Source organism: Lynx canadensis, chromosome B4 (assembly GCF_007474595.2).
Source record: "Lynx canadensis isolate LIC74 chromosome B4, mLynCan4.pri.v2, whole genome shotgun sequence".
In the NCBI taxonomy this organism is placed as follows: domain Eukaryota; kingdom Metazoa; phylum Chordata; class Mammalia; order Carnivora; family Felidae; genus Lynx; species Lynx canadensis.
In genome coordinates this window covers 27533727-27558319 of record NC_044309.1, presented here as the reverse complement: position 1 = coordinate 27558319, position 24593 = coordinate 27533727, and the positions used below count along the sequence as shown (strand labels likewise).

At 41.9% G+C, this 24593-nt stretch overlaps 1 long non-coding RNA gene across 3 annotated transcripts in view; it reads right to left on the bottom strand.

Moving 5' to 3' along the window:
• LOC115517991 overlaps positions 1 to 24593 on the bottom strand; it is a 137658-nt gene that overhangs the window by 101026 nt on the left and 12039 nt on the right. The window lies entirely within an intron of this gene.

Genomic DNA, 24593 nt, shown 5'->3' with positions numbered 1-24593 from the left:
AAATGGTAGGGTCTGAGAAGACAATCCCGACAAATCGAACAATGGGTTGGATTCTAAACCCTCCCTTTAGACAAAGTTGCGAGGAACTGGAAAGTGATTTTCAAGACCTACTCAACACTACTGGGGTCTGGCTTCCAAGGAAAGATGAAGGAAAGTAGGTTTCCAAACTCAGGGTGGAATTAGCTATTTTTCTTCAAAAAGGGAAAAACTGACATAACGAAAAGGAAAAATATAGGGGCACCCGGGTGGCTCAGTCGGTTAAGCGACCGACTCTGGGTTTCAGCCCAGGTCATAATCTCAGCGTCAAGCTCTGGGCTGACAGCATGAAGCCTGCTTGGGATTTTCTCTCTCTCTCTCTCTCTCTCTCTCTCTCTCTCTCTCTCTCTCTCCCTCCCCCATACCTGCTCCCCCCTCAAAATAAATAAATAAACTTAAAAAAAATCTACAGATGAAGTAAATTAATTCACCTGAAATAAAAAGGGTCATTAAAATCCGTTTTGAAATGCAGGCTTCTTCAGCAGATATTTTGCCAAGGCAGATTTGTTCACTGTGTAAGACAAAACTGTTGAAGTCTAAAAAGGAAGCTTGAGAGTCAAAGAAGGCACTCATGAGACGTTGAGACTCGAACTTTGGTCACGGGCGATGGGAATGTGTGGTAAAACAAAGAACGTCATCAGTCAGTTGTTCACTGAGAAAGCCCTTTGGTGAGGATTTCCCCAGAAACACCCTGACCTACCACGCCACCCCAGGGACACCCTCTCACCAGGAACACACACTTACACACTCTTTCTACCAACCGGAAGCCTGAAAATGTCACAGGAAGAATTCTGGGCATCCCCCCCTTGGTGAGTCCCCTCCTGTGGCTTATAAAGCAGTGAAGACAGTCATACCATCTCCATTATTGATGAGGAACGATTATCTGGCCGCTCACCCCTACCCCCACAACCCCAGCACGAGTTCATTCTCCTCAGCCCCTCGGGTACTTGAACGAAACCAAGTCTGAGAAGCACTGAGCTCAGCCCATAACCGCAAGGCTCACCTGACCACCGCCAGGAGAAGGAGACAAGATACTGCCGGCCCTGCCACTTCCTGTTGTATGTACTCTAGGCCTGCACCAGCCCAAACACCCCTAAGGATAGGAGGCACTGCTCACACATATGAGGGTTTTGTCTACCCTACAGTCTTCTTTTCACCTGGGACTCCTTCCTCTCTCCCCGTCATCATGTCCCCCCCTCACTGCAAGGGTAGGCCCAGCACGGTGCCCCAGCCCCCCGTCCACAGCAGTGGGTACGTGACCCTGGTCAAAGAGATGCCTTTCATAAGACTTGTGTTAGCAACAGTAGAAAAAAGAGGGTCTCCTTTCTTTCTGAGTCGAAGCTGTAAGGGCTGCTGTGGCCACCTTTCAGACCCAAGGGAAAATGAGGCCAATGTACAGATTTATACTTATATTGAGTTCCCACAAAACCCAGCTTCACCCTAAGATTTCCCTAGTATACAAGTCAACAAATTCCACGTATGGCTTCAGCTACTTTGAGTTGACGAGGGGAGATGTGCAAGCCTCAGCCCCAACTTTTCTCAAGAAACTTGATAGTTGCTTTTTTTTTTTTTTTTTGAATAGGAAAAAAAAATCTTGTATCTAATAATATACTCAGTTACCATTTCCGGTAAAAAAAAAAAAAAAAAAAGAGTCCAGATTTGGACAGGAAATAATTTGTCACAAATACATTCATTCATAAAAACAGCCACTTATGTTCTGCAGAAAACTGTTCTGACTGGATACTTGAAATCTTATAAGTAAATGATTTAATTATAAGGTTCCAAGTTATCTTGTAATATATTGTGACATTCTGATACATTTGAAGGATCACATCAAATACTTGCTAAGGAATTATGTCAGACAGGCCATGGCAGCCTTTAAAAACATAACCACCAAAGATGTTTCACAGTGAACTGTTCCAGGCTAAAACCTCACAAAGACTTGTATAAAGGATAGCGTAGGTGTTACTCTGAATAAATGTTCCATTAGAATAAGAAAAGCTACTTAAAGCAAAAAGTCCACACTCAACAATATGACCACAGGTATAACAGCAGCATTTACATGTCCCGCGGGATCTAAGCCAAAACAGTCCTTGGAGAGCAGCGGCCGAGATGCCGACTTCCCCACTGGACTCTGCATAGGACGAGCTCTGCACGAGTGCACCCCGCGGCTGTCCCCAGAAGGCTCGGACCTCCTGCACTCCCTCCCTAGGCAATCAGTGCCACTGTAGCTAGAGTCGGCAAGTTAGCTCAGGCCACACGCTGATGAGGTTTATCAGATATGGTGAGAATGATCAGTGAGGTTATTCCATTTCATAAATATGGCAACCCTGACGGGGATCAGTTCCAAATTCATTACGGCGGCACAGAAAATAAATCCCTATACCAACAAAGCTTATGGACCTTTGATCTTTCATGACTTTGGAACATACTGGCTGAGGCCAATCTGCTCACCAGACATGTCACTTCCTCCCAGAGCCGCCTCTGGGCTCCTCCTATTCCTGGTACAAACCCCAACTTATATCTCACTACTGACCCCTTCTTTTTTGCACATTTGCCTCCTGTGATGGGCCTCAAACTCTAGGAGAACAGGCATGGAGTCTTACCGACCTTGATTCCAGGCCCGGATCCTAATGGGACTTGACAGGGTGCCTAACAAATAAATATTCATTAAAAGGATAAATCATATTTCCTTTCACTTTGCCGTAAGAGAAAAAACAAAAAAACAAAAAAACAAAAACAAAACAAAACAAAGAAAATGACAAAAAAAAACCCACAAAACTTGGATACTAGGAACTGAATAAAATGAGGGAGCCCAATGTTGGCTTAGGGGTAATGTGAAATAATCTAGGCATTTATTCTTTTTTTTTTTAATTGTTTTGAGAGAGAGGGAGAGAGAGAGAGACAGAGAGAGAGAAAGAGAATCCCAAGCAGGCTCCACACCATCAGCACAGAGCCCCACGCAGGGCTCAAACTCACAAACTGTGAGATCATCACCTGAGCCGAAATTCAGAGTCATATGTTTAACAGACTGAACCATGCAGGCGCCCCTAGACATTTATTCTTAATACCAAGAAAAAGAGAAAGCTTAGTTTTTGATAAAAGAAAAAAAAATTCTCACTTCAACAGATCCCGATTCTTCCCCCATTTTCAGTTTGCCGTCAGTATTCTTAAATTTCTCCGGGTTCAGTTATTTGAGGTTCCCTCCTAACACTGGGGTCGGAGGTCACTCCGGTCGATTCGGGGTCAAACAGCAGAAACTGAACATGTCTGTCCTTCCTCCCCACAGGCTGGCTGCGCTGAGGGAGACCTGTCGGCCCCCAGCCATCTCTGCCACCTGCCATCAGAAACCCGCCTCTTGAAAATCACATCTTCTACCCCAAATGCATTCCTTTCCTCCACTCATGTGCTGTTCATTCATGACAAGTGAAGCGGGAAAGGGCAGGCGGACAGAACACAGGCCCCTCTGTCAGCCAGTCCTCCAAATGCACTCCAGCAGCCCCGGGGGCTCTGGGCTCAGAACAAAGACCCCAGCGCGGGGCCAGCGGGGGCAGACACGTGGACCCAGACGGCCAACTTCCACCGCCAGTGGCCTCTACAGGGTGGAAAAGCATCCGCGGGGAATCCCTAGATCTGCCCACAGGGAAAGGTGCCCTGAAACACGGGGTGTTTTCCATCCCATCTGGAATTCCTCAGAAGCCCTAAGAAAGGATCCAGTCAGTGGTAACAGGAAAGCCCCCGCCGCGACCTGTCAGGTGTAGGCTGAAAGCTTGCGTCCCCCCACGGTCCTATGTTGAAGCCTAATCCCCAGTGCGATGATATTTGGAGGTGGGGCCTTTAGAGGGAATCAGTGCCTGAGGAAAGAACCTTCATGAATGGGATTAGTACCCAGAGAAGGCCCTCCCCACTGTTGCCAGGTGAGGGCACAGCGAAAAGACGGCCATCTAGGAATAGGAAGGGGGCCTTACCAGACACCAAATGTGCCAGCCCCTTGATCTCAGACTTCCCAGCTTCTAGAACTGTGAGAAATCAGCGTTTGTTATGTAAACCTACATGAAGGCTTAAATAGTCTCTGGGATCGTGTTATGGTCGCCCAGACAGACTAAGACTCTTCATAATAATAAGGCACTTAATAATTCCCTGCTGCTGTGGGCTAGGCTCCCCAGCCTGCCGCCCCCAAAATTGCAACCACTCTTCCGCAGCCAAATCTGTGACTTCCCATTAAGGTTTCTAAGTCCACGGAGCTCACACCAGCCCCGATACCCATAGCATTTTACATGTGTGTGTGTTCGCTTCGTAACCAAGCATGCACTGAATTGTGACAGAAAATACGGTGTTCTGCAATACTTCTGAAACGCCCTTACCGTGTCTCTCTCACTAGCAGGGATTCTATTTTCTCACATTCTTTTTTGTGTTTTTAACCTCCACAAGCATCTAGCATAGGTCCTCGTGTGGAGTAGGCTCTCAATTAGTTGTCCACCAAAGTCCTTTTAAAGTTTAATTTCTCAGGTCGTTGCTCATTTCCCCCCAATTGTTCCCTTCATCCGCAAGCAAGACAATCATTTACCGGCCAAGGTGAAGAATTAACTAGTGTGTACTTTTATTTGAGGGGCTGTGGGAAGGATGATCCCGGAACACAAACTCTTCAAATAAGAAAGCCAGGATAGGGGCGCCTGGGTGGCTCAGTCGGTTGAGCGTCCGACTTCGGCTCAGGTCAGGATCTCGCGGTTCGTGAGTTCGAGCCCCGCGTCGGGCTGCCTACTGTAGCGCGGAATCCACTTCGGATCCTCTGTCGCCCTCTCTCTGCCCCTCCCCTGCTTGTGCACGCTCTCTCTCAAAACTAAAAATATACATTAAAAAAAAAGAAAAAGAAAGGGTAAAAAGATGCAGGAAGTTAACATTATTCTGGGGATTTAATCATTCTTTCAAAAAACAGACTGAGCTTTGGGGGGACAGCGACAAATGCGTCACCTCTGTCCCAAGGACTTGCAGTAAACAGAGGAGAGAGGATGCATGGACAAAAAGGTACCAGTCAAGTTCCACGTGTGCTGTGAACAAAAATACACGTGGGCTCTTGCACGCACAGCAGGTGCGGCTGGCAATGCTCTTCATGGGCCCGGCTGCTCTTTGAACATCAGATTTCAGCTTCAGTGGCACCTCCTCTAAGAAGCCCTCCCTGACCAGCTACTTTAAAGTAGGCCTCTCCCCCACCCTCATTTTCCTCACAGCGCATTATGAGGAACACATTTGTAATCCTGGGTTTCTTGGTTCCAACACATTTGTAATCCTGGGTTTCTTGGTTCACTGCTCATGTCTGTCTTTCTAGAAGGAAAGCTCCATGAAGCAGGCCTATTCTTTGAATAGTGCCCTGCACAGAGGAAGTATGTGTGTAAACAAATAAATGCTGTGAGGACACAAATGCCAGGAGGGCCAATCCCAGGAATGGAATATAAGCTCCAGCTCCCGCTGAACTGGGGTTGAACTGGGAGCCTTGGTGCGTTCCACGCTTAACGCTGTGCCAGCCATTCAAGTATTCAAGTCATTGTTCCATTGCACTGCTCCATCCATCATTTCCTCCGTCAGGGAGGATGACCCACAGAGGTTCAAGACCTAACGTCCAAAGACAAAACACATGCACAGGTACCTCTCGGGAGCTCCGGGGCAGGAGCGGGGTGTGCTGCTCTAACTTTTAATACGTTTTTTAAAAGTATTACCACTCACTTATGCACACGGTTTACATTTAAACTGAGATGCTTATAGATCTGTTTAAATTGTGTAAATGTGGTGCCAATTTTTTTAATGTTTATTTTAGTTTTGAGAGAGAGAGAGAGAGAGAGAGAGAGAGAGCGAGCAGGGGAGGGGCAGAGAGAGGGCACAGAGGATCCGAAGCAGGCTCTGCACTGACAGCAGAGAGCCCGATGCGGGACTCAAACTCACGAACCTGAGCCAAAGTCAGTCGCTTAACCAAATGAGCCACCCAGGCGCCCCAGTGTGGTGGCAATTTTTAATGTATTATTATCTTTTGAAATGCAAGGAGTGTAGAAATGAGAATGCCACAATTATCTTTTTGAATACACGTAACATAAACCACTAAATCCTGGAAATTCTTTATCCCTGGTTATTGGTAATTAAAGGAAACTTGGGGGCAGGGGAGTATTTTCTCCTTCAATTTGCAACTCTCCCTAAAAGATCTGGCAGTACAGCCAAAGATAATGTAGGCTGCATAAACAGTCAAGGTCAAGAGGGGAAAGGGCTGTATGGTGGGCTGCATAACACCCCCCCCAAAGATATACATGTCCTAATCCCTAGACCCTGTGAATGTTATCTAATATGGCAAGGACTTTGCTGATGTGATAACCTTTAGGATCTTGAGATAGGAAATTATCCTCCATTTTCTGGACGGACCCAACATAATCCCTGGTGTCCTTAAAGAAGGGACACAGAGGGAGACAGACTCCTGAGGAAAAGGTGAGGGGGAGGAGGAAATAGAGACTGGAGTGATGGGTTTTATACGTGGAGCACAAGGGCGCCTGGGTGGCTCAGTCAGTTAAGCATCTGACTTCAGCTCAGGTTAGGATCTTGGCGGTTGATGGGTTCGAGCCCTGCATTGGGCTCTGTGCCGACAGCTCGGGGCCTGAAGCCTGCTTCAGATTCTGTGTCTCCCTCTCTCTCTGCCCCTTCCCCGCTCGTGCTCTCTCTCTCTTTCTCTCTCTCTCTCTCTCTCTCTCTCAAAAATAAACAAATATAAAAAAAAATTAAAAATGGATCAAAAGCCAATGGAAGCAGGCAGACCCTAGAAGCTGAAAAGACAAGGAAATAGATTCTTCCTAGAAGTCTCCAGGAGGAATGGGCCCCTGTTGGCACCTGGATTTCAGCCCCATAGGACTCCTTTTGGACTTTCGACTTCCAGGACGGTAAAAAAAGGTATCTGTGGTGTTTAAGACTCGCAATTTGTGACAGTGGCGAACGGGAAACTGTAGTATGATTATTTGATTCTAAACTGTTTGATCAAAAAGCTGATTGAAAAAGAATAATTATATGGGGGCGCCCGGGTGGTGTAGTTGGTAAAGCGTCCGACTTCGGCTCAGAGCATGGTCTCATGCTCGTGGGTTTGAGCCCCGCGTCTGGCTCTATGCTGACAGCTCAGAGCCTGGAACCTGCTTCGAATTCTGTGTCTCCCCCCTCTCTGCCCCTCCCCTGTTCGCACTCTATCTCTCAAATATAAATAAATAGTTTTTTAAAAAGAAAGAAAAAGTAATTATAAATTCTCATGCTCAAACATGTAAACTTGTAAGTTTGACCTGGTAAGTGCAGTGTGCCTTTTCGCTTTGCAAAAGCTAGAGGTCTGGTTCCCTTGCAGACCAAGACCCTCCCATCATTATCATATTTAGGATAGAAGTAGAAATCTGTATTCTACTTTTATTCTATTATAAAAGTATGTTGTCTTGAATCTTATAGTGTGTTTAGTTCTTAGATCTAATTCTTATTACATATTAAGATTCAAGTACCTTTTGGAATTGACACCAATCTAATTTTCAAATAGGAATAAAAGAGACAGCAACTCATCACACCAAACTTTGAAGAATACAATTTATCTATGATCCACTCTGATTGTGTCTTGGGCTGTATTTGGTGGCTGAATAATATACATCAAAGTTTGAATGAGAACTCAAAATTAACTAACTTTATTAATTGTATACCCGTTGCTTTCTCTCCACTGCTAGAAACTTTTCAGTAATAACGAACCAATATTTGATCGATATAGAGATGCCTCGGCTTGAGAGAATGGGTAAACGTGTTAGCTGCCAAAACTTACCAAGACCTTAAACTATGATTTATCCTGGAAACATCTGAAGCATTTATAAACAGAATAATAAAGAAACCGAAGAGAATGGCCCCATATTTGCTTAATAAGAATAATATGTAACAGCTTGAAATTCTAAGAACAGAGAAAATAAATTCAAGTAACTCTGTACCAGAGTGTTTTGATTAGATACCCTGAGTTGTGTACCTTCCACCGATTAAAAAGAACTGCAGGAAACAGTGACCCTTACCTAGCGGTGGTACCTCCGATGTTGGAATTCAGAGGCGCTTTTGTGTGTTTTTGGGCAGCACAAAGCAAATGGCTAAGTATACACCTCCTCTTAGGAACCCCGGTTTTCAAAATGGGAAAAGGGAGATAAAGGCAGAATTAGGGAAATGTGAAGAAGGCCGGGTAAAGGTGTATTTGAATGGGACAGGATCAGTATGATTTAATAACTTTTTTCTTAAATTTACATCCTCAATCTGTCTACAGAAAAGGCCTAGAAACGAGGACAGGACATCAGCAAAGAGCACACATGGTACCCAGATCTTGATTTCTAAGTACCATTCCCACAAAAAGGAACCAGGCTCCGGGAGAAATGTCAGATTCCCAATTTGTGGCAATAAACACACAACATGAATCTAGAAATTGTATCGTCCCTTTAAAAATGCACAGGTCTTGGGGCGCCTGGGTGGCTTGGTCGGTTAAGCGTCTGACTTCAACTCAGGTCACGATCTCGCGGTCCGTGAGTTCGAGCCCCGCATCGGGCTCTGGGCTGACGGCTCAGAGCCTGGAGCCTGCTTCCGATTCTGTGTCTCCCTCTCTCTCTGCCCCTCCCCCGTTCATGCTCTGTCTCTCTCTGTCTCAAAAATAAATAAACGTTAAAAAAAATTAAAAAAAAAAATGGGACAGGTCTTTTGATTTTTACCTAAGTGACCAAACTTGGAGGCATCCAAGAGAGATAACTGAATCATACCTGCCTCCTGATGCAATTAAATGCCAGAAACAACAGCACTTCCAGACAACGGTGTTCAACCTGAATCTAATGATTAGGAAACAACGAGACAAATCTAAACTGTGGGACACATGTCATGACTCCTAGTCCAGAGTTTGGAAAAAAGAGACAGTTTCTTGAAAAACAGAAAATGGTGGGGCTCCTGGGTGGCTCAGTCAGTTAAGCATCTGACTCTTTATTTCAGCTCAGGTCATCCTCTTATGGTTTGTGAGTTCGAGCCCCACCATCGGGCTCTGAGCTGACAGCACAGAGCCTGCTTGGTATTCTCTCTCCTTCTCTCTCTGCCCCTCCTCTGCTTGTTCTCTATCTCTATCAAAATAAATAAAAAGCAGAAAAAAAGAAAAACAGAAAGTGGCTAGAGCTCTGTTCTAGAATAGCAGAGACTGAAGAAGCATAACCAAGAGAAATGTATGAACACAAACAGGGTGGGGAGGGCACAAAAAGACATTTTTGGACAACTGGAAAAATTTGAAAAGGAACTGTTTATTAGATAATAGTGTTGGATAAATGTCAATTTCCTGCATGTGATAATGGCATTTTGTTTAAGAGGAGACCATCTTTATTCTTAGAAAATGCCTGAAGTACTTACTTGGGGATAAATTTCATGATGTCTGAAACTTATGTTCAAATGGTTCCACATGGGGTAAAACGGTATGTGAATAATGGATGATCGGTCTAGGTGAGTGAAAAGGACGAGAGATCCATTAAACTTCTTCCCATTTTTTCTGCAGGCTTAAACATTTTCAAGATTTAAAAAGTTGGAAAAATTCCAAGGAAAGGGAATTTAAATGTCTTTAGGGGCCCCGGAATGGCTCAGTCAGTTAAGCTTCTGACTCTCGATTTTGGCTCAGGTCAGGATCTCCTGGTTCAAGCCCCACATCGGGATTCTCTCTCCCTCTCTGTCTGCCCCTCCCCTGCTCATGCATCCTCTCTCTCTCTCTCGTAAAATTAATAAACATTTAAAAAATCTTTAAATGTCTTCAAATCTCATGTCATTATTTTGCCCCAAGTTAATTTCTGCTAATGACTATGTCTGCTCGAAGATATCCATGGTAGTAGAAAGAACCAAAGAAATAGTACTTTAGAGATCGTAAGTGATTTTAAAATAATAACTAAATGGGTTATGGCCAGTTTAAAATAACGTGGCATATTTATAAAAACAGACGCCAAAGCCACCAAGCTTTTTTCATGTATTATCTCACTCTCCTAATGCTTCTCAGATAGGTACTATCATCATTCCCACCTTATAGATGAGGAAATTCAGGCTTAAAAAGGTCACATAGCTAATAGATTATCATGGCTGTGGTTTCAGTTCAGGTAGTCTGACCCACTGAAGTGATGGTGCAAATAACTTTTTTAATTGTGTAAACTGGTGTTAGTGAAAAGAGGAAATCAGTCATCAGGAAACAGAAGATGTGCACACATGCTGAGAAGATGAATATAACATAGGTACAGGCAACCAGAAAAGTAAGAATGCAGAACGCCTCGGAAAATATTCGGTCTGAAAACAAAAAAGAGCTACCGGTATTTAAAACTACGAACGCCAAGTAAAAAGCTTCAATAGGGGAGTTAGAAGACAAAGTTATGGAAATTTCTCGGAACACAGAGCAAAAGCACAAAGAGATGAAAAATTAAAGATCCAAAGGCAGAGGATTAATCCAAGCAGCCTCACATTTGACTAACAGAAGCTCTAAAGACCACAGAAAAGGGAAGGGGACAAAAGGAAGAGAAACAATGATCAAAGAAATAATATAATAAAATTTCCCAGGGCAAAAGAGAGATGTGCGCTTAGACTTCAAGACTGGGCCAGTTATCACCGCACTGCCTCTTGGCCTCCCGTCCACCCGTTTCCTCACTTTATGGTACTGGAGCTGGATGTGGGAAAGGTTTCTCCCTTGCCAGCTGACACGGGGCAGGAGGAAGGGGCTTCTCTGTCAGCTAGACTTTTGCCAGCTTGCTCGGCTGCACCCACCGGCCAGCAGCGGGCAGAGGCCAAGGAACAGGCTCACCAGCGAGTCCCAACCGCACCTTGCAGGTGGGTTCCAGGGAGTCTAGCAGGCACCCAGCAGGTGGCTTCCCACCAGGCTTAGCGGCAGTGTGCCCGTGAGGGTTCCCCGGTGACAACTTGCAGCAGGCACCCAGCAAGTCTGGCGGGCACCCAGGGGGGCTTCCCGGGGAGGGAGTATCCTTCACCTCAGCAGGTAGTATCCCACCTGGGCCTGCATGCACACTTCACCCAATGCTCTGGCACAGTGCGCCACAAGGCCATGCCCTCGCCCCGGGGGATGACTCAGCTTTGGGGATGGGCGAGGGGCAGTCACTTCCACATGGGATCCTGCAGCAGTCCGGGAGGGAGATCTGCTCCCTGTATCCCCTGTATCCTGTATTCTACGCTGGTTCTCATTTCCCTGTAGGAGCTAATCCCAGGCTAACCCCTTACTAGTTAATCCCCCGCTACTCATTAGTAATTCTTTACACTTCTCCTGTCCAAATTTCTGTTAGATTTCTGTCTCCCGAATAGAACCTGATACACCCACTGACTACCAAATACAATAAATGAGAAAAGAGTCACACCCGGACACTTGACTATGAAATTGCCAAATATTAAGGAAGAAAGAAATAGGGGAAAACTCTAGGAGCTTCCAAAAAGGAAACCAGAGTCAGTCAAAAAGATTTTTTTAAAAATCAGACCGGCATGGGTTGCCTGGGTGGCTCAGTCTGTTAAGCGTCTCACTTCAGCTCAGGTCATGATCTCATGGTTCGTGAGTTTGAGCCCCATGTCGGGCTCTGTACTGATAGCTCGCAGCCTGGAGCCTGCTTTGGGTTCTGTGTCTCCCTCTCTCTCTGTTCCTCTCCTGCTCATACTCTGTCTCTCTCTCAAAATAAAGATTTAAAAAAGACCAGCATGTAGCTTTTCACATCAACAACTGTAGGGCAACGTTTTTGACATTTAGGGGAAAAAAAATTATTTCAAACCTATAAATCCATACCAATCGTAGTAAAGAACATTTTCAAACATGTAAGGCTCAGAAAATTCACTTCAATCAGAGGAAGTCATGTGAGGTAATATTCCAACAAAATGAGAGTGGAAAACAAGAAACGGGAAATGTAGCATACAGGAATGACAGAACAAAGCCTAGAATTCCAGGAAAATTAGCAGGAGCAGATCTAGGAAGCAATGAGAAAATCAACAAGTGGCCTCCACAAAGGACATCTTCAAGAGGAATGCATTCATTTCAAGCAACAGACAAATGAGTTAAAATCTAGAGATTATTAGGGATACAGTAAAGAAACATGGGTCTTCCCTCAATAGGGAAGAAAAAACAGGTCAATGAGACTCGAGAAAAACAACTGCCAACATGATATATAAATATAAGACATGATCCAAATGTGCCATGATTTTGAGCACCAGGTGACATTTCACAGAAGGAACCCATTTGAAAATAACATTAGAAATTTCCTCCGTTGAGCGGTGATACAATTGTGATTGTGGGATTACAGGTAGGGAGGCATAAATATAGCACACTACTTGGCCCTACCACAGACAGTGTTCACGTTAACATGCTCATCGGCTTGTAATTTTGAGACTTGACCTATGGACAAAGCAAAGCAAACAGTGCCAGTTGGAGAAGGCAAATGTCACCAACCTCAATGCGTAGAAGGAAAGACACAGCTGAGACAAGTTGAAAGATGGACAAGTGGGAAACAAAGAGGCAGACCGAAGGGTAGTGGTACTTAGTATCCAAATCTCGCAAAATTCGGCACTTGAGATAAAAGTAGGTGGAACCAGATGTAGAGATTTATGACTGTGACAACCGCAATAGTCATGAAGAGAGTTTATACACTGATAAGACTAAGTGGAGCGTGCCTGCGTGTGTCGGGGGAGGGGGGGTGCTTCATTTATCAGAGCAGAGATTCAACAGATACAAAGCAGATACATCAAAACAGCTGAGCAAATATGTTATTAGAGCCCCAGAGGTAATAACCGCTAAAAGAATTAACAGGAACCATTAAAGATGTGTTGCCTCTGGAGAACAAGGCTCTTGTTTTTCATTATCAGGGTTTCTCTACCACCTGATTTTTTCAGCCACATTCATCAATCACTTCGATGTTTAATCTAGTGCCAGAGCTGGCCGACTTTTTTCCATAAACAACCTATGGCAAACGTGTTTTAGGCATTGTGTGAGCCATCCAGGTCTCCGCAGCTGCATAACTCTGCTACGGCAGTGTGAACAGACAATCCGAAGCGGATGGGTGTCACCATTCCGATAAAACTTTATTTATACAAACAGGTGACAGATTTGGTCTTCAGGCTGTAGTTTGCTAAACCCTGAGCTAGCCCAGTGTTTCCCAAACTATGTACCGTAGGGATACTCAAGTAATATTTAAGAGTAATTCCTCCGGGGCACCTGGGTGGCTCAGTCGGTTGAGCGTCCGACTTCGGCTCAGGTCATGATCTCGCAGTTCGTGAGTTTGAGCCCCACGTCGGGCTCTGGGCGGACAGCTCAGAGCCTGGAGCCTGCTTCGGATTCTGTGTCTCCCTCTCTCTCTGCCCCTCCCCTGCTCGTGCTCTGTCTGTCTCTGTCTCAAAAATAAATAAAACATTAAAAAAAAATTAAGAGTAATTCCTCCAAAAAAAAAAAAAAAAAAAAGAGAGAGAGGTCCCATGTTCAAAGAGTTTAGAAAATGCTAGGTTAAATAAGCCTAAGCAGTCTCCTTTACTCCAGGATCACAACCTCCAACGTGCTGATGAGCTTTGAACACCCAATATGGAAGTTATCTAGAGTGCACAACGTTTCTCCAACCTGTCTCTGAATACGTCGGAGAAGCATCAACGGCCACTTGTGTTTAGTAGAATGGTTCAGGAAGCAGTGTCATAATCAAATTCCTAGCCGGTAAAGACGAATAAATATGACTGGGCAAGTGGCACATGACTTGCCCAGGGCTACTTGACCAGATGGTGTCAGAATGGGACTAGGGGCCAGCCAGCCCAGGGTGCTTGCTGCCTCTCCATAGGGCTGTCCATTCCCATACCTGCGGAACCAACCAGTGCCAAGCAAATCATCTCTCTATCCTGAGCGACTTCAGGGGACACACTTCAAGACAATGTAACTACATGGATGCAACAATACCTTAAACCGCCAAAAGCTGAACACCCTGGGGCTAGATTTTATTTTCCTTAGAAACATCGTGATGTGAGCTGACGCTGATGTGAGCTGACGCACGGGAGTCTCATTACCTGTGATTCTGTTTCATCTCTAGCACTGGGGGGAGGGGAATAGAAATGATCGAAAATCAAGAGGAACAAAATAAACTTTTTTCTCAACTTTTTTATGATTCCAGCGCATAGCTTATTATTCAGTGGTGCGAGGCATACTTTATGTTTTATGGCATGTAACTAGGCCTTGTTGATTAAGCCCTATCTTTTTTTTTTTTAAGTTTCTTTTTTAAGGTTTTAATTTATTTTTGAGACAGAGAGAGACAGAGCATGAGCAGGGGAGGGGCAGAGAGAGAGAGGGAGACACAGAATCCGAAGCAGGCTCCAGGCTCTGAGCTGTCAGCACAGAGCCTGACACAGGGCTCGAACTCACGGAGTGTGAGATCATGACCTGAGCTGAAGTTGGATGCTCAACTGACTGAGCCACCCAGGCACCCCTGATTAAGCCCTATCTGAACATTCAGCACCATACAAAGCACACGGCATGTGTGTGGGAGATAAAAGCAAGCTGAGGAGGGGTAGGGATGAAAGAAAATGCCTTGGGAAACCTAATTTCTGTGAAGAGAGTACTGAAAAAGGAAACAAAGCAACATATTCTGAACCAGAGATGTTCAGGATATAAACTGGAAAAAGAAAGAAAGAGAGAGAGAGAGAGAGAGAAAGAAAGAGAAAGAAAGAAAGAGAAAGAAAGAGAAAGAAAGAAAGAAAGAAAGAAAGAAAGAAAGAAAGAAAGAAAGAAAGAGAGAGAGAGAAAGAAAGAAGGAAACCACCTTAAAGGGGCGCCTCGGTGGCTCAGTTGGTTAAGCATCCGACTTGGGCTCGGGTCATGATCTCACAGTTCGTGGGTTCCAGCCTCACATGGGGCTCTATGGTTTCTGAATTTTAGAAGGTCTTACATCATTTTCTTTTAATTCACGAACCCTCTTGTTCACGTTTTTCAGGTGTGCATTCATAGCCGGGGATTACTAACAGAGCTGGAGTTGTGAGAACATCCCCGGCCCACTTAGCTAAGGGGAAGCTTCCCCTCACACTCTCACCGATGGTGGGAAAATGAAACCTGCTTCTTCCAGAAGCACGGGAATGCCACTTTTGCTGACAGAGTTCCCATCCAACTAAGACCAGGTCAGATCGCTCCAGAGATCGTCGGTTAGTGGCCCTTGGGAAGAGGAAGGCCAACGGCAGCTGACCTACAACAACCCTTGCCCTGTCCCAGTATTACAACCCACAAACTGTCCCTGGGGTCTTGTCCTAATGGCCTCACACAGTGGGAAGTTGTCCAACCCTTGAGGCACAGCCATCAAATCCTTTGGAGACCACTAATTATACAAGACTTCCTTTGCTACCCTCCTAAAATTCCTGGTGCTGTGGGACCTGATGAGGAAGAAGCAGCTGCGAGGCAAGAAAGGAGAGAATCCATCCAGGTGTTGAGAAGCAGGCTCCGGGCTCCGAGCTGTCAGCACAGAGCCCGATGCAGGGCTCGAACTCACGAGCTGTGAGATCATGACCTGAGCCGAAGTCGGACGCTCAACGGACTGAGCCACCCAGGCGCCACTGCATTTAACTTTTAATTAATATGTCTACAGAAAACAAAACAAAACAAAACTGAAGTAGTGTAAAATGTCTGTCCATTAAGCACAAATGTATTGCTTTAATAGGATCACATTTCACGTTAAATGCTGTATTGCTCAAAACAATATTGCTGTATAAGTGTATGAGTCTACACGGAAACGGGTCACTGATACGTTTTGACATATTGTGTTAACAAGACGATTCGGTTTAAATGATTTTTCTTCCTACACGTTGCTATACACTGTGATGCGTTTATATGAATATTTTATGCAGACGGCACACATTACAGTGATAATTATGCAATTCGGAATTGGTAAGTAAATCAAAACAGGGGTTTTAATTAAATATATAATTAATTTATTTTTCAGGTTTATAAAATAAATAAGGTCAAAGTTTCAAATTAAAGACAATGTCTTATTATTGATATAAAGTCAAGTGGAGATACAAAAGTTAGTACTACGACAAAAACAGTAAGGGGAAAAAGAGACTGGAAGAAATAAAAACTGTCATGATCAGTACCAACTGCAATTTGCTGTGGTAGAGAAAAATGAAATATCTGTTTATTGCATCAAAAAATCAAAGATGAGGGGCGCCTGGGTGGCGCAGTCGGTTAAGCGTCCGACTTCAGCCAGGTCACGATCTCGCGGTCCGTGAGTTCGAGCCCCGCGCCAGGCTCTGGGCTGATGGCTCGGAGCCTGGAGCCTGTTTCCGATTCTGTGTCTCCCTCTCTCTCTGCCCCTCCCCTGTTCATGCTCTGTCTCTCTCTGTCCCAAAAATAAATAAAAAAACGTTGAAAAAAAAATCAAAGATGATAAAACAGACAATTTAGCAGAAATTGAGCAATTAAAGGACAATTTCAGCAAAGGCGTAGCAAATACGATGCTGAATTTCTTTTCAACAGACAAAAAGGAGTTAAATTAGGTGAGATTAGTCACCTAAAGTCAGAATTAAATGACTAACAAAAAAAAATTTTTAATGATTTTTAACAGAATTTGAGCTTGTAACTTTGGCCAGCTATCAAACATCTCATATTCTGGAACAAAATAAAAGAAAAACAAAAATATTTTTAGATGGAGAGATGGTTAAAAAAATGTTTTAGTTACGGAAATTCTGTTAGAAAATTATGAGGAAAATATAAAAAAAGATATTGTACAAAAAGTGAAAGATTTTAAATTAAGTAAGAAAATAACTGCCCATAGAATCCAAGATCTTTCTGATAATATCAAAGATAAATTCAAATTGAAAAATCACAAGTTTTCTGTAGCTTTAGATGAGTCATACCATATAAGAGACATTGCCAAATTAATACTTTGGGTACATTTCTGTCTAAAATGACTTCCAATTTATAAAGCAATGTTATTGACTCCTAGCTAAAAAAAAGCTGAACTCATGGCATAGATACTTCTGAATTTTTACACCTGTAAAAGAAGAATTTTAGCTAGATATGAAAATGTAAAGCTTCTCTTGTAACAGTGCTCTATGTTGGGTCAAAAATCTAGTTTTACTAAACTTTTAAAATAAGAGACTGGTATTTTTCTCTTAATGCTTCATTCTACTGTTTGATATTAATTTGTAGCTGGCTTTCTGAAATACAGCCTATGCAAACTGTCCTGGATATTGTTGGTAAAATTGTTTAGTATTTACACATAAATGCTATGAATTATCACGTTTACAGAACGGCTGATAGAAATAGAAAATAATTAAGTCAACAATCATGTGTTCTTTTCAAGCAAATCTTTGGTTGGGTCATGGAAAAGTCTTACTAAGATTCACCCTACAGTTAACTCCAATTCAAGATTTTCTTTAAGCAAAAGAAATCTTGCCAGATAATTAATACAAAAAAAATTGCAGTGTGATTTACGTTTTCTCACAAATATCACACTGCATATAAACAAGCCAAATTAGGGCCACCTGGGTGGCTCAGTCGGTTAAGCGTCCGACTTCAGCTCAGGTCACAATCTCGCAGTCCGTGAGTTCGAGCCCCACGTCGGGCTCTGGGCTGATGGCTCAGAGCCTGGAGCCTGCTTCTGTTTCTGTGTCTCCCTCTCTCTCTGCCCCTCCCCCATTCATGCTCTGTCTCAAAAATAAACAAAAGGTAAAAAAAAAAAACAAAAAAAAAAACAAGCCAAATTAGAAGTTCCAATAAAAGGAAAAGCTTACTTACGATCTTGGCAAACAAGTAGGAAAATGTAAATCAAAATTTATACTTTTTTATAAATCAAGTAAAAAATAATGGTTTTATACATTTTTCTAACTTGTACCAATATGCAGAAGAGATTTAAGCAAAAGAAATACATAGTCTTGAAAATCTATAAGAAAAATTTGAAGAACACTTTAAAGAGATTAATAAATTTAGACTTCATTTTTAATTTTTATAATATCCCTTTGAATTTAATGTTAACAATTCTGAGCTGGCATGAGTTAATGATTTATATAATTTGAATAAACATAGCTTTAAAACTGATCAGCTTTTGTTTCAAAAAATAAAATCAATTCTCCTAAAAAAACATGGGCTAATTTTGTCAATTAAAATCGCAACTATTAAAGTAAAATGATTTTTGCCATTTGATTCAGTTATTTGGAAAACTTAAGTATGTTTGGGACTTAGTTACACAAATCCACTTTTTCAACTATGAACTTTATGAAATTTAAATAGGAACCAAGAATTTCAGATGAAAATGTAGTGTCTGAATTTATATCTGCCATAACACTAACATACACACCAAATTTTAAGACTTAGTGCAATAAAAATTCTCATAAATATTTTTATATTGATTACATGTTGAAATGATAACATCTGGGGTGAATAGGTTAAGGAAAATATATTATTAAAATTAATTTCCCCTGGTTTCTTTTAATTCTTTCAACGTGACTACTAGAAAATTTAAAATTATAATGTGGCTCACGTTATATTTCTTTTTAAAAAAATTTTTTTAATATTTATTTATTTTTGAGAGACAGAGTAAAAGTGGGGGAGGGACAGAGAGAGACGGAATCACAGAATCCAAAACAGGCTCCAGGTTCTGAGCTGCTCAGAGCCCAATGCAGGCCTTAAACCCATGAGCTGTGAGATCATGACCTGAGCCAAAGTCACCTATTGAACCACCCAGGCACCCCAGCTCACATATATTTCTGATGAATAGTTACAGACTCTGGCTACTCAAGTAGTCTTTTCCCAGAAGCATCAATATCATTGGAAAGTTTCTTAGAAATACACACTCTCAGGCCCTAGCCAAAACCTACTGAATAGAATTGGAATTTTATTTAAAATCCCAGGTTTGGGGGCGCCTGGGTGGCGCAGTCGGTTGAGCGTCCGGCTTCAGCCAGGTCACGATCTTGCAGTCCGTGGGTTCGAGCCCCGCGTCGGGCTCTGGGCTGATGGCTCAGAGCCTGGAGCCTGTTTCCGATTCTGTGTCTCCCTCTCTCTCTGCCCCTCCCCCGTTCATGCTCTGTCTCTCTCTGTCCCAAAAATAAATAAACGTTGAAAAAAAAAAATTAAAAAAAAAAAAAATCCCAGGTTTGGCTAAGATGAAGTAAGAGGAAACAGATTTATGCTTTTGCCCAAGCAACAAAAGAAAGATAGAATGGGGCACCTGGATGGCTCAGTCAGTTAAGTGTCTGACTCTTGATTTTTGGCTCAGGTCATGATCTCACGGTCATGAGACTGAGCCCTGCATGGAGCTCTGTGGTTAGCATGGAGTTTGCCTAAGATTTTCCCTCTCCCTCTATCTCTGTTCCTGCCCCCCTTCTCAAAAATAAATAAACATTTAAAAAAGGGAAAGAAAGAAAAGAAAAGATGTGAAACAATGCTTTTCAGGAGACAAGACATCAGAAAGTAAATAAAGTGAGCCTATGATTGTCTCAGCTTATTGTCTTAAGGGATTTTCTGGGCAAGACATGGGAGGGGAGAACATAGGAAGAGCCCAGTGACTTCTTAAGTTGAGGATACAGAGCTGAGAGCCTGGGGGGACAAAGAATTTCGAGGACAGAGGGAGTTTAACACAGAGAGAATTTCAGAATCCTCAAAGAGTCACCTTTGAGTATTCAGCTGATCAATGCATGTGTGTGTGAGCAAATTATCTGTGGCTAGGGGAAAAAATACCAGAAAGCATTAGAGGTAACACTGTCTGGTGCTCACACAGGGCCAAGAACAGTACCTGTTTCCACCAAACAGACATTTTGTTCGGGGACATTCAGTACTTGGGAAGATCTTGCCTCTGTAGTGGCAAATAATTAGCCCTAGACTGAACATTGCTCCAGTCCCACCTAACAAGCCTTAGAAAGCAACACACAAAAGAATTGTCTCCATCTAATTTAGCTATGTCCTGAGACAAAACACAAGAATATTTTGATTAATACAAAAATATCTAGCACCCAAGAAGATAAACTCACAATGTCTAGCTTTCAATCAAAAATTTCCAAGCATGCAAAGAAGGAAGAAAATCCAACCCATAGTGAGGAGAAATATCAATCAATTGAAACTGACTCAGAATTAAGATAGGTATTAGAATTAGCAGACAAGGACAGGTATTCCTGATTTTAAGTAGAGACATGAATATACAAAAACACAAATCCAATTACTAGAGATAAAACCTATAATGTGTGACATGAAAATCACTAGACAAAATTAATGGCAGATACACATCACATACAAAAGAACTGAACCTGAAGACATAGCCATAGAAACATCCAAAATAAAAAACAAACAAAAAATAATTTAAAAAATAGAGCATGAATAAGTTGTAGAGATAGCTCCAGCAACTTAATATATATGTAATTGGAACCTTGATAGGCGAGGGGAGAGGTAGAAAATAATATTTGAAGAAAAATGACTGAAAATATTCCAAACTTAATAAAAATATAAACCAAAGAAACAAGGAGCCTGACTAACCCCAAACACAGGAAACATGAAGAAAAAAACACTAAGGCACAACATAAATCAAATTGCTCAAAACCAGCCATTCAAAAGAAACCTTAAAAGCAACTGCAGAAAAAGAATGCTTCAATGAGGAACAAAGATGAGGACGACAGCTGATTTTATGCCAAAAAAGATGCAAATGACAAGACAGTGAAGCAACATCTTTAAAGAACTGAAAAAAAGAACCCCAGGGCACCTGGGTGGCTCAGTCGGGTGAGCATCGGACTTCAGCTCAGGTCATGATCTTGCAGTTTGTGAGTTCATGCCCCACATTAGGCTTGCCGCTCTCAGAGCGTAGCCCACTTCAGACCTTCTGCCCTCCTGCCTCTCTGTCCCTCCTCCACTTGCACTCTCTCTCTAAAAAATAAATAAAACATTAAACAATATTTTTTAAAGACAAGAAAAGGAAAAAAGAACCCTGACAATCTAGAATTCCATACCCAGCAAAAATATCTTTCAAAAAATATGGATAAGTATGAACTTTACTGGACATATAAAAGTGAAAAGAGCTTATCAACAGCAATCCTGAATAACATGAAATGTTAAAGGAAGCCCTTTTGAGCAGGGAAAAAATAAGACATCTTGTAAAAATATGGATAACAAAGGAATGAAGAAAACAGGACATAGCAATTAAGTAAATATATAATTTTTTTTATTATCTATATATTAGTTAAACAGAAGTGACTTCTAAAACAAAAATAACAATTTATGTGTAGTCAATAATAATATGCAGAAGTAAAATACATGACAAAGGTAACATAAGGCCAAGATGGAAGTATACTATTGTCAAGTTCTTATATGTGAAGGAGTTTAACATCACTTAAGCATAGACTGTGATAAGTTAAAGATGTAGACTATAAACCCTAAAGCAACCACTAAAATAACTAAACAGATATATAGCTAGCAACCCACCCAATAAGAGGAAATGGAATCATAAGAAATGCTCAAATAATCCAAAAGAAGGCAGGAAACAGACAAAGAGAATAAAGGATGGGACAAATAGAGAACAGATATTGTCATATTGGAAACAAAAGTAAGAGTCAATTACACACTGCCTACAAGAAGTGAAATATAAAGAAAAACAGGTTAAAAGTAAAAGGATGAAAAATGACATACAATGATAATATCCATCTAAAGAAAACTGAAATGGCTTCATTAATATCAAATGGGAGATTCTGGAGCAAAGATTATCACCTGTTTTTTTTTTTTTCTATTTTTTTTTTTTTTTAACGTTTATTTTTGAGACAGAGAGAGACAGAGCATGAACGGGGGAGGGTCAGAGAGAGAGGGAGACACAGAATTGGAAACAGGCTCCAGGCTCTGAGCAGTCAGCACAGAGCCCGACGCGGGGCTCGAACTCACATACTGCGAGATCGTGACCTGAGCTGAAGTCGGATGCTTAACCGACTAAGCCACCCAGGCGCCCCTATCACCTGTTTTTTAAAAAGGTCATTTCATAATGATAAAGTGACCAGTTCATCAAGATGATATAACAATCCTAAACATCTATTTACCTTAACAGCTATGCTTCCAAATACAGGAAGCAAAAAAGGATAGAACAGCAAGGAGAAAGACAAATTCATAAGAACAGTCATATATTCCAATACTGGTGTGTTAATATTTAATAAGAGAAGTAGACAGAAAAATCAGTTAATACATAAATATTTGAACGAGATCCCCCCAGTGATCGGAAGGCACACTAAAGCCTGAGAAATACTGTTCTACACTACTCTTCACAGGTAGGCAGTTCATGTTCAAGTCAATTTCTGGTAAATTTTTCTTTTGGCTTCCTACTGGTATCATCATAACCAGTGCTCTTTTGTCTGACTTCTAGCCTAAGCAGGAGTTAGAGAAGGTATTTCCAGGAAAGCTAATCTTGAAAAATAAACCATAGAATTTGAGATGGTAGAGTTTAAAGACTCTGAACTTTTTCATCTTATAGACCCAGAAATAACATGAGCTCCTCCACTTAGATTTAAACTCCTTGACATTTAAGGCACGCATCTACAGGATTATACTAAGAGCTGTGAGATATTGTGTAGACAACGCTTAGCCAAAAGTTAGCCTAACACAGAATACACACTCAATGACACATGCCTTTCCTACCTTTTCTACCATACTGACTAGTCAGTCAGTACCGACTAGTCACCAGTCCTGGGGCGAGCTGGGCTTTCCAGCACTTCTGCTTGAATAATCCAAGTAAGGATAGGGAAGGTGAAGATACTCAACAGCAAAGTATGCCAGCATCTCTATTGTGATCGCTGAAAATTCTGAGACACCATTCGACAAGCCAATACTTTCCCTTCTAACCCTCAGTGAAGAGTTTTACTTTATTTATGGTGATAATTTTCCTTCTTCCAACATCCCTTGGCCTTACATCTCATAACGGATTAACAGAGAAAGGTTGAGTTGGACACCTTTATAACAAAGTTTCAAATAGTGACAAATGTATCAGAAGTAAACATGACACATTTAATTTTTTTTCAATCCCATTAGAAAACTCTATCACTTGTTATTGGCCGAAATTAAGAGTGATAAAAACAGGGATAGGAATCAGAAGACCTGGTTTCTAGGCCAGGCCCTGTTATCTGTTCCCTTTATCATCTTGAATAGAACAGATTTCTTTGTGAGCCTTTATTTTCTCATCTATAAAAGAAAGATAAGAAGCAAGCTCTGTTCATCTTATAGAGTGCAAAAAGAATTAAAAGGAGATGTGTGTGAAATCATAAAGCATACATAAGTGCAAAGTAGTATTTCCAATGATCGTGGTCATGATTCCTCCTATTAATATAGAAAATTAAGAGGTCAATTGAGGGGGGAAAACTGTTAAACATCAAGCTACTAGTTTTTTCTCTTTTTTAGGTTTATGCACTCCAATATGATGACAGCAACTATGAGTTGTTGTTTTTTTTTTAACTCAAAAATTTCCCAAACTACTACTTAAAAGTTTTCTCTGTGAGTAATAAAGAAATGTGGCAAAAGAAAAAGCTTGAGGAACTTATCCAAAACTATATCACGAAGCCCCAGGAGTTAAGAAATTCTGGCTTAATACTGGCCCAAACTCTCCCCCAAAAAACCTTACCAGAAAGTTAAGAAAAGAGTGGCAACATTCTATTCAATAGAGCTAGACAGAAACAAACACAGAGTGGCGGTGGCCTTTGGAAGAGGCATACATTAAAACCACAACAGCAATCAGTGTTTTCCCAATGAGTTGGACACAAAACCAGAATAATCGGTATCTTTACCAAAAAGCAGTCCAAACCCAACGTGGACTAAGGGACTAAAAACTCCAGCCCTAATGTGATAGCTTTATTCTTAATATTTTACTACGTTAGCATCAAGTTTGCACTTCTGGAATCCCCAGTTATATGTGTGACCTTTACTGTGATTTAACTACCGTGTATGTACTGGTTCTATATACTGGAAAGTATATGCGACCTTAGAGTTGGGAGATCCATATTTAAATCTCAATCCGGTTACCCACTAGACAAATGATTTCTCCCAGTCATTGTACCTCCATGAGCCTCAAAACTGCTCATCTATAAAATGCAAGTAACACTACCTACTTCACATGGTGGTTGTGATTATGACACGAGTCATGTGAAAGTGCCGAGCGCAGTCTCCTGCCCATAATAGCGGTCAGAAATATTTATAAACTTGAATAAGCATCTCTTACACTTAAGTGACAATTATTCACGATCACTCATTTTCATAGTACTTTAACTGAAACTTCCAGATTCGCTGTTAAGAAGGCTTGACTCTTAGCAAGAGCTGTATGTCCTACCAGACTCTGAATGGAAACTTCAGGGAGTAATTATCCTAGAAAAAAAGATCTCGAGCGCGAAAAACTCTGTCATACTATACAACTTTTAAACGGTCTCCGCTTTCCCATCTACATGGAAATGAGAAAAAACCATTAAATCCGCAGGCAGGCATCCTCAGGTTTACTATACTTGGTACGGATAAGGACCAACTACAATGGAGGCAGCTCTCCCACAGCTCATTAACTCTTCCCCACTGTCCCAAGAATTGA